This window comes from Lygodium microphyllum, chromosome 30 (genome assembly GCF_053477565.2).
Source record: "Lygodium microphyllum isolate KBCC chromosome 30, Lygodium_microphyllum_v1.1.10, whole genome shotgun sequence".
Classification (NCBI taxonomy): Eukaryota; Viridiplantae; Streptophyta; class Polypodiopsida; order Schizaeales; family Lygodiaceae; genus Lygodium; species Lygodium microphyllum.
The window spans coordinates 635,001-652,500 of record NC_141164.1 but is presented as its reverse complement, the minus strand read 5'-3'; the positions used below and the strand labels follow the sequence as shown (position 1 = coordinate 652,500).

At 53.8% G+C, this 17,500-nt stretch overlaps 1 non-coding gene and 2 pseudogenes across 1 annotated transcript; all 3 read left to right on the top strand.

Moving 5' to 3' along the window:
- The first annotated feature begins 14,181 nt into the window (after nt 1-14,181).
- Nucleotides 14,182-15,604, top strand: LOC148009470 (18S ribosomal RNA; annotated as a pseudogene).
- Nucleotides 15,605-15,869: 265 nt separating this feature from the next.
- On the top strand, nt 15,870-16,022 carry LOC148009469 (5.8S ribosomal RNA). The gene has a single exon (XR_015689814.1). It is a non-coding gene; the product is annotated as a 5.8S ribosomal RNA (ribosomal RNA).
- Nucleotides 16,023-16,265: 243 nt separating this feature from the next.
- Nucleotides 16,266-17,500, top strand: part of LOC148009468 (25S ribosomal RNA) — a 3,714-nt pseudogene continuing 2,479 nt past the window's right edge.

Below are 17,500 nucleotides of genomic sequence, written 5' to 3'. Positions count from 1 at the left end.
CTGTGGATGGATCCGGGTTTTTGGAGGCGTGTGGGGTGGTGTGGATGGAGCAGGGTTTTTCGAGGTGGGGTGCAGGGGGATGCGCCGCGTCCTGGGGGGGTGAGGTGGGATGGGAGGGGTGTGCCGTGTTGTGGGGCGGGGGGCGTGGCATGTCATGGGGGGTGAGGTGAGGTGCGGTGGGTTGAGCGGGGTCTTTTGAGGTGGGGTGGGGGGGTGGATGCACCATGTCGTGGGGGGCTGAGATGAGGTGGGGTGGGTTGAGCAAGGTTTTCTGAGGTGTGGTGGGGTGGTGTGGATGGAGCGGGATTTTTCGAGGTGGGGTGGAGGGGTGTACCGTGCCGTGGGGGGGTGAGGTGGGGTGGGGTGGGTTGAGCAGGGTTTTTTGAGGTGAGGTGGGGTGGTTTGGATGGAGCGGAGTTTTTGGGGGTGGGGTGGGGGAGATACGCCGTGTCGTGGGGGGGTGAGGTGAGGGGGGGAGGGGGCCTTCTGTGGAGTGGCTTTTCTTTTGGGTGGGGGTGGGGGGAACGGACTTGGGTGGAGTGGGTTTTTTATTTTTGGGATGATGGTCTTGGGTAGAGTGGGGTTTTTTTTTTGGGGGGGCACAGGGGGTTGGGTGGAGTGGGGTTTTCTTAGGGGGAAGGTGCACCGCATCGTGGGGGGGTGGGGTGGGGTGGAGTGGTGTGAGGTGTTTGGGGGGGAGGGCGGGGGGTTGGGTGGAGCGGGGTTTTCTTATGGGGAAGGTGCACCACATTATGGAGGGCTGAGGTGAGGTGGGGTGGGGTGGTTTGAGGTGTTTTGGGGGGGGGAGGGCCGGGGGTTGGGTGGAGCGGGGTTTGCTTAGGGGGAAGATGCACCATGTCGTGGGGGGGTGAGGTGAGGTGGGAGGGGGGGATTTAGGGTGGAGTGAAGTTTTTTGGGGGGCTGAGGTGGGGTGGGTTGAGGAGTGTTTTTTGAGGGGAGGTGAGGTAAGGTGGGTTGGAGGGGGGAGGCAATGAGGGTGTGATGTGTCGTGGAGGGTTGAGCGGGGTTTTTTGAGGTTAGGTGGGTTGGGTTGGATGGATCGGGTTTTTTATGGGGGAGAGGGGGGAGGCGATGAGGGTGTGATGTGCCCTGGCGGGTAGAGATGGGTTGAGCGGGGTTTTTTGAGGTTAGGTGAGGTGGGGTCAGATGGATGGAGCGGGTTTTTTTTTGGGGGAGGGGGGGTTGTGCCATGTCTTGGGGGTTGAGGTGGAGTGGGGTGGTGTGGAGTGGGGTTTTTTGGGGGGGTGAGGTGGGGTGCATTGAGCGGGGGTTTTTTGAGTTGAGGTGAGGTGGGGTGGGGTGGGGGGTTTTTTTGAGAGATTGGGGGGATAGGGGGGAATGAGGGTGTGTCGTGTCATGGGGAGATGAGGTGGGGTGGGGTGGGGCTTTCTTAGGGGGGAAGGTGCGCCATGTCATGGGGGGGTGAGGCAAGGTGGGGTGGGGTGGGATGAGGTGAGGTGGGGATGGGTTGGGGGTTTTTTGAGAGGTGGGGGGGGGGATGAGGGTGTGCCATATCATGGGGGGGTGAGGTGGGTTGAGCGTGGCTTTTTGAGGTGAGGTGGGGTGGGATGGATGGAGCAAGGTTTTTCAAGGGGGTTTCCATGTCGTGCGGGGAAGGGGGGACTCCTCCCACCTCCCCCCGCCCCCATGACATGACACAATGCGATGTGCCGCCCTCCGCTCAACACACACACCCGCCCACCATGACGCGACGCGCCCCCTCCCCCCCTCAACACACACCACACCATGTCGTGACGCACCCTCTACCCTCAACACATACACCCACCCACCATGTCGCGACGCCCCCTTCCCCCCCATGCCACGACACAACGCGATGCGCCCCCTCCCCAACATAACATGACATCCCCCCTCCCCCCCATGACATGATGCGACGCGCTCGCCCCCTCCCCAACATAACATAACATCCCCCCCTCGCGCCCCCCCTCCCCCATGACATGACGTGATGCGCCGCGCCCCCTCCCCCTCCCCAACATATCATGACATCCCCCCTCCCCCCTGACATGACACGATGCGACGCACCCCCCTCCCCCTCCCCAACATGGCATGACATCCCCCCCTCCCCCCCGCCCCATGATATGACACAATGCGACGTGCCCCCTCCCCTTAACACACACACCCACCCACCATGACACCCCCCCTCAACACACACCACACCATGTCACGACGTGCCCTGCCCCCCTCCAAAATTCGCCCCCCCTTCCCCCCTCAACACACACCACAACATGTCGCGACACGACCCCCCCCATGACATCCCCCCCCATGACACGACACGACGCGATGCGCCCCCCCTCCCCCAACCCAAAATAACATGACATCCCCCCCATGACATGACGCGACATGCCCGCCCCCCTCCCCAACCTAACATGACATCCCCCCCATGACATGATGCGACGTGCCCGCCCCCTCCCCAACATAACATGACATCCCCCCCTCGCCCCCAATGACATGATGTGACGCGCCGCACCCTCTCCCCCTCCCCAATATAACATGACATCCCCCCCTCCCCCCCATGACATGACACGACACGACGCGATGCATCCCTCTCCCCCTCCCCAACATGACATGACATCCCCCCCCATAACACCACGCGACTCGATGCGCCCCCTCCCTAACATAACATGACATCCCCCCTTCCCCCCTTGACACGACATGACATGACGTGATGCGATGCGACGTGCCCCCCTCCCCCTCCCCCTCCCCAACATAACATGACATCCCCCTCGTCCCCCCCATGACACGACGCGATGCGCCCCCCTCCCCCTCCCCAACATAACATGACATCACCCCCTCCATGACACGACACGATGGGACGCACCCCCCTCCCCCTCCCCAACATAACATGACATCCCCCCCCGTCCCCCCCCATGACAGGACACGACGCACCCCCCTCCCCCTCCCCAAATAACATGACATCCCCCCCCATGCCATGACACAATGCGATGCGCCCCCTCCCCAACATAAGATGACATCCCCCCTCCCCCCCTCCCCATGACATGACGCGATGCGCCCCCCATTCCCTCCCCAACATAACATGGCATCCCCCCTCTCCCCATGACACGACACAATGCACCACGCCCCCCTTCCCCTCCCCAACATGACATGATATCCCCCCCACCCCATGACAGGACACGACACGACGCGGCCCCCTCCCCCCCAACATAACATGGCACCCTTCCCCCCCTCCCCATGACATGACACGATGCGACACCCCCCCTCTCCCCCCTCAACACACACCACACCATGTTGTGACGCGCCCTCCCCCCCTTGCACCCACCCACCATGTCGCAACGTCCCCCCCCATGCCATGACACGACGCGACACGCCCCCTCCCCAACATAACATGACATCCCCCCTCCCCCCATGACATGACGCGATGCGTCCCCCACCCCCTCCACAACATAACATGGCATCCCCCCTCTCCCCATGACACGACACGATGCACCATGCCCCCCTTCCCCTCCCCAACATGACATGACATCCCCCCCACCCCATGATAGGACACGACGTGACGCGGCCGCCTCCACCTCCCCAACATAACATGGCATCCTCCCCCCTCCCCACCCCTCCCCATGACATGACACGACGCAACGCCCCCCTCTCTCCCCCCTCAACACACACCACACCATGTCACGACGCACCCTCCCCCCCGCTTCCCTCAACACACACACCCACCCACCATGTCGCAACGCCCCCTCCCCCCCCCATGCCATGACATGATGTGATACCCCCCCTCCCCAACATAACATGACATCCCCCCTCCCCCCCCCATGACATGACGCGACGCGCCTGCTCCCCTCCCTAACATAACATGACATTCCCCCCTCGAGCCCCCCCCACCGCATGACACGATGTGATGCACCGCCCCCCCTCCCCAACATATCATGAAATCCCCCCTGACACGACACGATGCGACGCGCCCCCCTCCCCCTCCCCAACATGACGTGACATCCCCCCTCCCCCCTCGCCCCATGACATGACATGACGCGACGTGCCCCCTCCCCTTAACACACACACCCACCCACATGACGCCCCCCCAACGCACACCACACCATGTCGCGACGCGCGCTCAGCCCTCCAAAATTCCACCCGCCCCCTTCCCCCCTCAACACACACCACACCATGTCGTGAAACGCACCCCCCACCCAATGACATGACACGACGCGACGTGCCCCCCTCCCCTTAACAAACACACCCACCCACCATGACGCCCCCCTCCCAACACACACCACACCATGTCGGGAGGTGCCCTCCCCCCTCCAAAATTTGGCCCCCCCTTCCCCCCTCAACACACACCACACCATGTTGCGATGCGTGGCCCCCCCCCCCCCCCCGTCCCCCCCCATGACATGACACGATGTGACATGCCTCCCTCCCCTTAACACACACCCCCACCCACCATGACACCCCCTCCCCCCCCAACACACACCACACCATGTCGCGACGCGCCCTCCCCCCTCCAAAATTCGGCCCCCCCTTCCCCCCTCAACACACACCACACCATGTCGCGACGCGCCCCCCATGACATCGCCCCCATGACACGACACGACGCGACGTGCCCGCCTCCCCCAACCCAACATAACATGACATCCCGCCCATGACACGACGTGATGTGCCCGACCCCCTCCCCAACATAACATGATATCCCCCCCTCCCCCCCCCCATGACACGACACGACACGACGCGACGCGTCCCCCTCCCCCTCCCCAACATGATATGACCTTCCCCCCCATGACATGACATGATGCGATGTGCCCCCCTCCCCAACATAACATGACATCCCCCCCCGTCCCCCCCATGACACGACGCAATGCGCCCCCCTCTCCCTCCCCCTCCCCAACATAACATGACATCCCCCCCCTCCATGACACAACACGACGTGACGCGCCCCCCTCCCTCTCCCCAACATAACATGACATCCCCCCATGCCACGACACGACGCAACATGCCCCCTCCCCAACATAACATGACATCCCCCCTCCCCCCACCCCCATGACATGACGCGACGCGCCTGCCCCCTCCCAAACATAACATGACATCCCCCCTCAAGCCCTCCCCCACCCATGACAGGACGTGATGCACCTCCCCCCCCTCCCCCTCCCCAACATATCATGACATCCCCCCCCGACACGACACGATGCGACACGCCCCCCTCCCCCTCCCTAACATGACGTGACATTCCCCCCTCCCCCCCGCCCCATGACATGACACGATGCGACGTGCCCTCCTCCCCTTAACACACACACCCACCCACCATGACACCCCCCCCCCCCAACACACCACACCATGTCGCGACGCCCCCCCTCCCCCCCTCAACACACACCACACCATATTGCGACGCGCCCCCCCCCATGACATCCCCCCCGTCCCATGACATGACACGACGTGATGTGCCGCCCTCTTCTTAACACACACCCCCACCCACCATGACGCCCCCCCCCCCCCAACACACACCACACCATGTTGCGATGCACCCTCCCCCCTCCAAAATTCGGCCCCCCCCTTCCCCCCACAACACACACCACACCATGTCGCGATGCGCCCCCCCATGACATAACACGACGTGATGCGTCCCACTCCCCCAACCTAACATAACACGACATCCCCCCCATGACACGATGCGACGTGCCCGCCCCCTCCCCAACATAACATGACATCTCCCCTCCCCCCCATGACACGACACGACACGACGCGACTCGCCCCCTCCCCCTCCCCCTCCCCAACATGACATGACATCCCCCCCCCATGACACTGTTGAGAATCAGCAATCACACTCAAACAGCCTCTTTGTATGGAATCTCAGGGTCAAGGATATGCAGGCTAACTTATCCCATATGCACAATAGTGCCTACTGCAGTTTCCTACTTTCCTATAAAGCATTGTACTTGCTTCCTTTCTTAATGCAATGATAGTACTCTTTTCATTTCAGTAAAGTGTCAATGTCATTGTCCACATACACAAGATTGTGTTTATGAGTCCAAGTCTCAATCTTGGAACCTAATTCACTTGTGTAACAAACAGTGTCCATTCCATCATGAGTCTACACTTCTCCTTCCATCCTCCATAGCTTCCGGTTATGTCATGCTCTAGATCCCGCATTTGTAACATGGTATCAGAGCCCAGTTGGGCATGGCATTGCTTCTCCAGCCTCTCTTGATTCTTCTGAACCTCCATCCAGCTCAATGTCAGCTCATGACTTCATCTCCCAACTCTACTCTCACTGAAGCTTCCATGGCAGCCATAGCCAGCAGCACCCTATCAGATTGAACTGCTTATATCTCACTCCACAGGTCAAATCTCTTACAGCTTCCTTCTGGAAAAGTATTCCCCAACTCATAAAGCTTCTCTGTATCACATCAATCCAGGACATTGGACCATCTGGAGCTCAGCATTGTGAAAATCCCAAATCTCTGTTCTGTGTCTGCCATAGCCAGACAGGACCTACCTTGCTTGGAGCTTCCATAACTCTTCAACCAGGCCATTTCAGCCCACGATTTCTTCTGGAGAGTTGTTCCTCTGCTCAAGGCGTTTCATCTTGGCACAACAATCAATGACATTGATGCTCCCTGGCTCCAGCATTGTAGAAATTCGACCACGCTGTCCAGATCTGCGCCGAATCTGTTCGCGGCACCTGCGCGCCTCATACTGACCACGATCTGCACAATCTTCATGGGGCTTTGGTACTCCATGACATAAGCTTCCTAGATATGTAAAAATTTTTAAAAATGATGCACTGTAGCTCCTGCAATAAGCAAAAAACCAGGCCCCTGTCTCAGAAACCCTAAATCCACCATAGCCAAAAGCTTCAAAATCTTGACATTTTTCACTGTTTCTCTCACTGAAGTTATCAACAGTGATTTTAATCACTGAGCAATACTCTCTGAAGTTCGTTAAAGTACTGTCACTCAGATCTGAAGACATCAGCATCAAATCAAGAAGGGGAAGATCACTTGGAGTAAAAGACTTTTGCAGATTTGGTATTCATTGACACTCAGTTAGTGCTTTTTAGCACTTGTGTCTCTCAATCAATTCTTCTGTTGCTCAAATCTAATAAAGTCTGAAGTTGATTTGCTACTGTTCCCGTAAATCTAACATGGGCAAAGACTCGCCAAATGCTCGATTCAAAGGAGTCGGATTCCACACTTGGCAAACCCGCATCAAGCTCATCCTGATGAAGAAGGGTCTCTGGGCCATCACAAATGGCAAAGAGAAGAAACCTCGGGACGCGGACCTTGCAACTACTTGGCAAAAGAATGATGACAGAGCTCAGGCCATTATTAAACTGGAGCTAGACGACAGTTATATTCATCATGTGGATAACTGTGAGACCTCACAGGATACATGGAAAAGACTTGACACCCTGTTCGGTGCACAATCTAAATCATCAAAGTATGGTCTCCTGATTGAGTTCTTCAGGCTTGAAATGAAGTCCAACACATCACTTGCCACACATCTCAATTACATGGAAGGACTCCTAACCCAACTTGCAGGAATCAACATTAAAATGGATGAAGATGTTTGCATCGGTGTTCTACTTAAGAGCTTGCCTCTTGAATATAATAATGTATCAACAACTTTAATCAACATGCCAAATCCTGAACTTGTTGATATCCAGGCATCACTGTTAGAAGAAGAAAAGAAGCTAAAAACTAAAGAAGAACCAAGTACCTCTAGAGACGAGCATGCATTATATGTTGGCAACAGGTACAAAGGCAAGAAGGATCAGCTCTTTTGTGACTTCTGCAAAAGGACCGGACACACCGAGAAGTTCTGCCACGCAAGAAAGAGATCCCAAAAGGCCTATCTAGTCGCAGTCAAAGAAGAAGAAGAAAATGAAGCAAAGGAAGAAGATGAAGATGAAGACCACCAGGATCGGAAGGACAAGACTCATCAGTCCTTGTACTCTCATAATTCTGATAGACTGTTTTAATAGCCTTGTATTTTCCTTACCCTAATGCTTCCTGCCATAAGCTTTGTAAACTCCTTATGTAACTTGGCATTACAGTCCCTGTACACTTTGTGAGGCCCCTGTTACAGCCTCTGGATGTCCACCATGTTTATGGTACCCACACTTAGCTTTTTTTTGCAACAGCCTCTGGTGTTTTGCCATGTCTGTGGTATACCCACACTTTGCAGGTGGTTCTCATTACAGCCTCTACACACTTTGTGCCTTTCCTAGTTGTGATTGAGGAGGGGTGTTGAGAATCAGCAATCACACTCAAACAGCCTCTTTGTATGGAATCTCAGGGTCAAGGATATGCAGGCTAACTTATCCCATATGCACAATAGTGCCTACTGCAGTTTCCCACTTTCCTATAAAGCATTGTACTTGCTTCCTTTCTTAATGCAATGATAGTACTCTTTTCATTTCAGTAAAGTGTCAATGTCATTGTCCACATACACAAGATTGTGTTTATGAGTCCAAGTCTCAATCTTGGAACCTAATTCACTTGTGTAACAAACAGTGTCCATTCCATCATGAGTCTACACTTCTCCTTCCATCCTCCATAGCTTCCGGTTATGTCATGCTCTAGATCCCGCATTTGTAACAGACACAACGCGACGCGACGCGCCCCCTCCCCAACATAACATGACATCCCCCCTCCATAATTCGGCCCCCCCTTCCCCCCTCAACACACACCACACCATGTCGCGACGCGCCCCCCCATGACACGACACGACGCGATGCTCCCCTCTCCCCCAACCCAACATAACATGACATCCCCCCCATGACACGATGCAACGTGCTCGCCCCCCTCCCCAACATAACATGACATCCCCCCTCCCCCTCCATGACATGGCACAACACAACGCGACACCTCCCCCTCCCCCTCCCCAATATGACATAACATCCCCCCCCATGACACGATGCGACTCGACGCGCCCCCCTCCCCAACATAACATGACATACCCCCCTTTCCCCCTGACACAACACGACACGACGTGATGCGACGCAGTGCGCCCCCTCCCCCTCCCCAACATAACATGACATCCCCCCCGTCCCCCCCCATGACACGACGCGATGCGTCCCCCTCCCCCTCCCCAATATAACATGACATCCCCCCCCTCCATGACAGGATAGGATGTGACGCACCCCCCTCCCTCTCCCCAACATAACATGACATCTCGCCCCCTGCCCCCCATGCCACGACATGACGCGACATGCCCACCTCCCCAACATGACATGACATCCCCCCTCCCCCCCCATGACATGATGCGATGTGCCCCCTTCCCCTCCCAAACATGACATGACATCCCCCCCCACCCCATGACAGGACACGATGCGACGCCCCCCCCTCCCCCTCCCCAAAATAACATGGCATCCTCCCCCCTCCCCCCATCACATGATATGACGTGACGTGCCCCCCTCCCCCCTCAACACACACCATACCATGTCGCGACACGCCCTCCCCCCCCTCAATACATACACCCACCCACCATGTCGCGATGCCCCCTCCCCCCCCATGCCACGACACGACGTGACGCGCCTCCCTCCCCAACATAACATGACATCCCCCCTCCCCCCCCATGACATGATGTGACACGCCCGCCCCCTCCCCAACATAACATGACATCCCCCCCTCGCGCCCCCCCCATGACACGATGTGACGTGACGCGCCGCACCCCCCTCCCCCTCCCCATCATATCATGACATCCCCCCTCCCCCTTGACATGACACGACGCGACACGCCCCCTCCCCCTCCCCAACATGACGTGACATCCCCCCCTTCCCCCCCGCGACCCATGACATGACACGAGGCGACGTGCTCCCCCCTTCCCCCCTCAACACACACCACATCATGTCGCGACACTCCCCCCCTCCAAAATTCCCCCCCCCTTCAACACACACCACGCCATGTCGCGACGCGGCCTTCGCCCCCTCCAAAGTTCGCCCCCCCTCCAAAATTTGGCCCCCCTCCAAAATCCCCCCCCTTCCCCCCTCAACACACACATCCCCCCCCTCCGAAATTCGCCCCCCCCCCCCCCCCCCACCCCTCCAAAATTCGGGCCTCCCCCCTTCCCCCCTCAACATGCACCACGCCATGTCGCGACACACCCTCCCCCCCCTCCAAAATTTCCCCCCCCTTCCCCCCTCAACACGCCATGTCGCGGCGCGCCCTCCACCCCCCCCCCCCCCCCCCCCCCCCCCCCCCGCAAAGAAATTTCGGGCTTTGTAGGTATGCCTTGCCGTTGGAGCCGATTGCACCTATGAGGATAGTGGTGCTTGCTCCATTGAAATAGTCCTTGGAGATCCAAGGGAGGGTGAGGTGAGGCGTATGGTCCCCGCATCCATCTTGTCCGCGAGGAGTGTCTCATGAGCAAATGCCATGTACCCCTCGTCAAATGGCTAGGCTCAAGCAACTTGTGGTGATCCTTGCGAGGACATCGCGTCGTGGCGGTCAACATGTGCCCACTATGCGGTGAGGAGCGAAGTGCGGTGCCTTGAACACGTGTCTCGTTGGTGGCGAGATCGTGTTCAAGCTCCATGGTTCTCAATGCTAACGACGAATCTCGTGGTGAATATTGTGCGGCTTGTATCGATACGGATGGACCGAAACCGATGGAACGATGTGATCGAGGTGCTTCTTCGTCGGCGGGGCTTGTTCCTGGTGGGGTTGAGTGCACCTCATGATGGGCTCTTGTTGACGCGAAACGGTGCAATGCATGAGCATCTCCATCGTTTTTCGACTCGACACGAGCTCGGAATGTGGCAGACAAGACAACACGGAGCACGCCTTGTGCATGGTGGTGGCAATGGGCCATGCATGTACTCATGTGCGGCTTTGTCCATGGTGGGAAATGAAAGCATGCCCTCATCCCATCCCTATTTGTCGTTTTCTTTTTCTCCCCGTAAACTCTCGAGCCTTCGTGCTCCTCCCCTCTTTCTCTTTACATCAAGAACAACACATTGGTGATGAGGTCGTGCCTTTTTTCCCCGCAGCCACACTTGATGTGGAGTCGGAACGCGCAGCAGCGGTGCTACTCGTGTGATGAAAGATAGCTACCTGTTTGATCATGCCAGTAGTCATATGCTTGTCTCAAAGATTAAGCCATGCTTGTACTATGAAACTGCGAATGGCTCATTAAATCAGTTATAGTTTCTTTGATGGTACCTTGCTACTCGGATAACCGTAATAATTCTAGAGCTAATACGTGCACCAACTCCCGACTTCTGGAAGGGAAGCATTTATTAGATAAAAGGCCGATGTGGGCTTGCTCGGTAATGTGGTGAATCATGATAACTTCCCGAATCACATGGCCTCAGCGCCGACGATGCTTCATTCAAATTTCTGCCCTATCAACTTTCGATGGTAGGATAGAGGCCTACCATGGTGGTGACGGGTGATAGAGAATTAGGGTTCGATTCAAGAGAGGGAGCCTGAGAAACGGCTACCACATCTGTTGAGAATTAGCAATCACACTCAAACAACCTTTTTGTATGGAGTCTCAGGGTCAAGGATATGCAGGCTAACTTATCCCATATGCACAATGGTGCCTACTGCAGTTTCCTACTTTCCTATAAAGCATTGTACTTGCTTCCTTTCTTAACGCAATGATAGTACTCTTTTCATTTCAGTAAAGTGTCAATGTCATTGTCCACATACACAAGATTGTGTTTATGAGTCCAAGTCTCAATCTTGGAACCTAATTCACTTGTGTAACAAACAGTGTCCATTCCATCATGAGTCTACACTTCTCCTTCCATCCTCCATAGCTTCCGGTTATGTCATGCTCTAGATCCCGCATTTCTAACATGGTATCAGAGCCCAGTTGGGCATGGCATTGCTTCTCCAGCCTCTCTTGATTCTTCTGAACCTCCATCCAGCTCAGTGTCAGTGTATGACTTCTTTTCTCAACTCTACTCTCACTGAAGCTTCCATGGCAGCCATAGCCAGCAGCACCCTGTCAGATTGAACTGCTTATATCTCACTCCACAGGTCAAATCTCTTGGAGCTTCCTTCTGGAAAAGTATTCCCCAACTCATAAAGCTTCCCTGTATCACATCAATCCAGGACATTGGACCATCTGGAGCTCAGCATTGTGAAAATCCCCAATCTCTGCTCTGTGTCTGCCATAGCCAGACAGGACCTACCTTGCTTGGAGCTTCCATAACTCTTCAATCAGACCATTTCAGCCCACAATTTCTTATGGAGAGTTGTTCCTCTGCTCAAGGCGCTTCATCTTGGCACAATAATCGATGACATTGATGCTCCCTGGCTCCAGCATTGCAGAAATTCACTGTCGCTGTCCAGATCTGCGCCGATTCTGTTCGTGGCCTCTGCGTGCGCCATACAGCCCGCGATCTGGACAATCTCCATGGGGCTTTGGTAGCCCATGACATAAGCTTCCTAGATATGTAAAAAGTTTTGAAAATGATGCACTGTAGCTCCTGCAATCAGCAAAAAACCAGGCCCCTGTCTCAGAAACCCTAATTCCACCATAGCCAAAAGCTTCAAAATCTTGACATTTTTCACTGTTTCTCTCACTGAAGTTATCAACAGTGATTTTAATCACTGAGCAATACTCTCTGAAGTTCGTTAAAGTACTGTCACTCAGATCTGAAGGCATCAGCATCAAATCAAGAAGGGGAAGATCACTTGGAGTAAAAGACTTTTGCAGATTTGGTATTCATTGACACTCAGTTAGTGCTTTTTAGCACTTGTGTCTCTCAATCAATTCTTCTGTTGCTCAAATCTAATAAAGTCTGAAGTTGATTTGCTACTGTTCCCATAAATCTAACATGGGCAAAGACTCGCCAAATGCTCGATTCAAAGGAGTCGGATTCCACACTTGGCAAACCCGCATCAAGCTCATCCTGATGAAGAAGGGTCTCTGGGCCATCACAAATGGCAAAGAGAAGAAACCGCGGGACGCGGACCTTGCAACTACTTGGCAAAAGAATGATGACAGAGCCCAGGCCATTATCAAATTGGAGCTAGATGACAGTTATATCCATCATGTGGATAACTGTGAGACCTCACAGGATACATGGAAAAGACTTGACACCCTGTTCGGTGCACAATCTAAATCATCAAAGTATGGTCTCCCAATTGAATTCTTCAGGCTTGAAATGAAGTCCAGCACATCACTTGCCACACATCTTAATTACATGGAAGGACTCCTAACCCAACTTGCAGGAATCAACATTAAAATGGATGAAGATGTTTGCATCGGTGTTCTACTTAAGAGCTTGCCTCCTGAATATAATAATGTATCAACAACTCTAATCAACATGCCAAATCCTGAACTTATTGATATCCAGGCATCACTGTTAGAAGAAGAAAAGAAGCTAAAAACTAAAGAAGAACCAAGTACCTCTAGAGATGAGCATGCATTATATGTTGGCAACATGTATAAAGGCAAGAAAGATCAGCTCTTTTGTGACTTCTGCAAAAGGACCGGACACACCGAGAAGTTCTGCCACGCAAGAAAGAGATCCCAAAAGGCCTATCTAGTCGCAGTCAAAGAAGAAGAAGAAAATGGAGCAAAGGAAGAAGAAGATGAAGATGAAGACCACCAGGATTGGAAGGACAAGACTCATCAGTCCTTGTACTCTCATAATTCTGATAGACTGTTTTAATAGCCTTGTATTTTCCTTGCCCTAATGCTTCCTGCCATAAGCTTTGTAAAACTCCTTATGTAACTTGGCATTACAGTCCCTGTACACTTTGTGAGGCCCCTGTTACAGCCTCTGGATGTTCACCATGTTTATGGTACCCACACTTAGCTTTTTCTGCAACAGCCTCTGGTGTTTTGCCATGTCTGTGGTATGCCCACACTTTGCAGGTGGTTCTCATTACAGCCTCTACACACTTTGTGCCTTTCCTAGTTGTGATTGAGGAGGGGTGTTGAGAATCAGCAATCACACTCAAACAGCCTCTTTGTATGGAGTCTCAGGGTCAAGGATATGCAAGCTAACTTATCCCATATGCACAATGGTGCCTACTGCAGTTTCCTACTTTCCTATAAAGCATTGTACTTGCTTCCTTTCTTAACGCAATGATAGTACTCTTTTCATTTCAGTAAAGTGTCAATGTCATTGTCCACATACACAAGATTGTGTTTATGAGTCCAAGTCTCAATCTTGGAACCTAATTCACTTGTGTAACAAACAGTGTCCATTCCATCATGAGTCTACACTTCTCCTTCCATCCTCCATAGCTTCCGGTTATGTCATGCTCTAGATCCCGCATTTCTAACAACATCCAGGGAAGGCAGCAGGCACGCAAATTACCCAATCCCGACACGGGGAGGTAGTGACAATAAATAACAACACTGGGCTTTTATAAGTCTGGTAATTGGAATGAGTACAATCTAAATCCCTTAACGAGGATCCATTGGAGGGCAAGTCTAGTACCAGCAGCCACGGTAATTCCAGCTCCAATAGCGTATATTTAAGTTGTTGCAGTTAAAAAGCTCGTAGTTGGATCTCGGGGCGGGGCGTGCGGTCCGCCTCCTTTGGTGTGCACTGATCGCCCCGCCCTTTCTGTCGGAAACGAGCTCCTGGACTTAATTGGCTGGGACATGGATTTGGCGATGTTATTTTGAAAAAATTAGAGTGCTCAAAGCAAGCCTATGCTCTGAATACATTAGCATGGAAAAATGCGATAGGACTCTGGTCTTATTGTGTTGGTCTTCGGGACCAGAGTAATGATTAATAGGGATAGTTGGGGGCATTCGTATTTCATTGTCAGAGGTGAAATTCTTGGATTTATGAAAGACGAACTACTGCGAAAGCATTTGCCAAGGATGTTTTCATTAATCAAGAACGAAAGTTGGGGTCTCGAAGACGATCAGATACCGTCCTAGTCTCAACCATAAACGATGTCGGATTGGCGGATGTTATTTTTATGACTTCGCCAGCACCTTATGAGAAATCAAAGTTTTTGGGTTCCGGGGGGAGTATGGTCGCAAGGTTGAAACTTAAAGGAATGGATGGAAGGGCACCACCAGGAGTGGAGCCTGCGGCTTAATTTGACTCAACACGAGGAAACTTACTAGGTCCAGACATAGTAAGGATTGACAGATTGAGAGCTCTTTCTTGATTCTATGGGTGGTGGTGCATGGCCGTTCTTAGTTGGTGGAGTGATTTGTCTGGTTAATTCCATTAACGAACGAGACCTCAGCCTGCTACCTAGTCACATGAAAGATCCTCTTCGTGGCCAACTTCTGAGAGGGACTATGGCTGTCTAGGCCATGGAAGTTTGAGGCAATAACAAGTCTGTGATGCCCTTAGTTGTTTTGGGCCGCACGCGCACTACATTGATGAATTCAACGAGTTTACCACCTGGGCCGAGAGGTTTGGGTAATCTTGTGAAATTTCATTGTGATGGGGATAGATCATTGCAATTATTGATCTTCAACAAGGAATTCCTAGTAAGCGCGAGTCATTAGCTTGTGTTGACTACATCCCTGCCCTTTGTACACACAGCCCGTCGCTCCTACCGATTGAATGGTCCGGTGAAGTTTTTGGATTGCGGCGGCGCAGGAATGTCCGTGAGAACAATGCAAACCCTGGAATGTTCGTGAGGGATCATGCTCGGAGGCGTGGTCGGCATCCTTTCTCCCCTCGTCGATGTCGGGCGACAATGGGAGAGGCTATGCTTCGGGGTCATCCCGCGACCGTGCGGGTGGAGGAGGAAGGAGGCACACCTTCGACCTCTCTCCCTTGCTCAAGGTGCTCCCCCTCTGTCATGCCTGTTCAGGGACACCGCCGCCTTGATAAACCCTTTGCCCCTCCCCGCACGCGGGGGTGGCAGGAGGAACTTGATAAACCTTGTCTTATCTAAGATTCCTCCCCTCGGGAGGATAGAAAAACAAAACACAACGACTCTCAGCAATGGATATCTTGGCTCTTGCAACGATGAAGAACGCAGCGAAATGCGATACGTAGTGTGAATTGCAGAATTCCGCGAATCATCGAGTCTTTGAACGCAACTTGCGCGAGTGGCTTGTCCAAGGGCATGCCTGCTTAAGCGTCCCTAACTCCCCCACACTCTCTCCCCTTCTTCGGGGGAGAGGGTGGAATTGGTCGTCCGCGCTCCGACATGATGCCGCGGTTGGCTCGAATGTACCGGCAGCACCATGCGGTGACGATGCTCCACAAGGGTGGTTCGTCTCCTTGTCGAGGTGGCGGCTATTTGCCGGTGCCTCTTCCTGGGTGCATGTGTTGGATCGGGCTCTTTTGAGCTGGGGCTTGCCTTCGGCGACCCGAAATGCAACTCGGACCTCAAATCAGGCAAGGCTACCCGCCGCTGAGTTTAAGCATATCACTAAGCAGAGGAAAAGAAACTAACCATGATTTCCCTACTAGCTGCGAGCGAACCGGAAAGAGCCCAGCTTGGAAATCGCACGGCTTTGCCGTGTGAATTGTAGTCTGGAGAGGCATCCCTTGCGGCGGACCAATCTCAAGTCCCCCTGGAAAGGGGTGTCAGAGAGGGTGAGAGCCCTGTTGAGCTGGGACCCTGTCGCTCTACGAGGCGCCATTGACGAGTCGGGCTATTTGGGAATGCAGCCCTAAGTGGGTGGTAAATTCCATCCAAGGCTAAATATGGGCAAGAGACCGATAGCGAACAAGTATCGCGAGGGAAAGATGAAAAGGACTTTGAAAAGAGAGTTAGAAAGTGCTTGAAATTGCTGGGAGGGAAGCGAATGGAGGCCGCAGGTGCGCCCCGGTCAGATGCGGAATGGTGCGAGTTGGTCCGCCGCTCGACGCGGGGCGCTGGATAGCGTGGGCCGGTGAGGCAGGACAAGAGCGGGCTTTAGATGGCTTGCCGATGCCGTGCCGAGGAATGAAGTGTGCGCCACTTGTGGTGGGCTCTACACCTGCACGCTCGGGAAGCTGGCACTCTGGGCTTTCCATCCGACCCGTCTTGAAACACGGACCAAGGAGTCTAACATGTACGTGAGCCGGTGGGTGGCAAACCCACGAAGGCACAAGGAACCTGACAGGTGGGATCCCCTTCACGGGGTGCATTATTGACCGACCATGATCTTCTGTGAAAGGTTTGAGTGGGAGCGTACCTGCTGGGACCCGAAAGATGGTGAAGTATGCCTGAGCAGGGCGAAGCCAGAGGAAACTCTGGTGGAGGCTCGTAGCGATACTGACGTGCAAATCGTTTGTCAGACTTTGGTATAGGGGCAAAATACTAATCGAACCATCTTGTAGCTGGTTCCCTCCAAAGTTTCCCTCAGGATAGCTGGAGCTCCTCACAGTTTTATCAGGTAAAGCGAATGATTAGAGGCATTGGGAGTGAAACACCCTCGACCTATTCTCAAACTTTAAATAGGTAAGTGACTAGGGTTTCTCTATTGAACCTCGGCGCGAAATGCGAGCTCCAAGTGGGCCATTCTTGGTAAGAAGAACTGGCGATGCAGGATGAACCGAAAGCCGGGTTATGGTGCCGAACTATGTGCTAACCTAGATCCCACAAAGGGTGTTGATTGATTAAGACAGAAG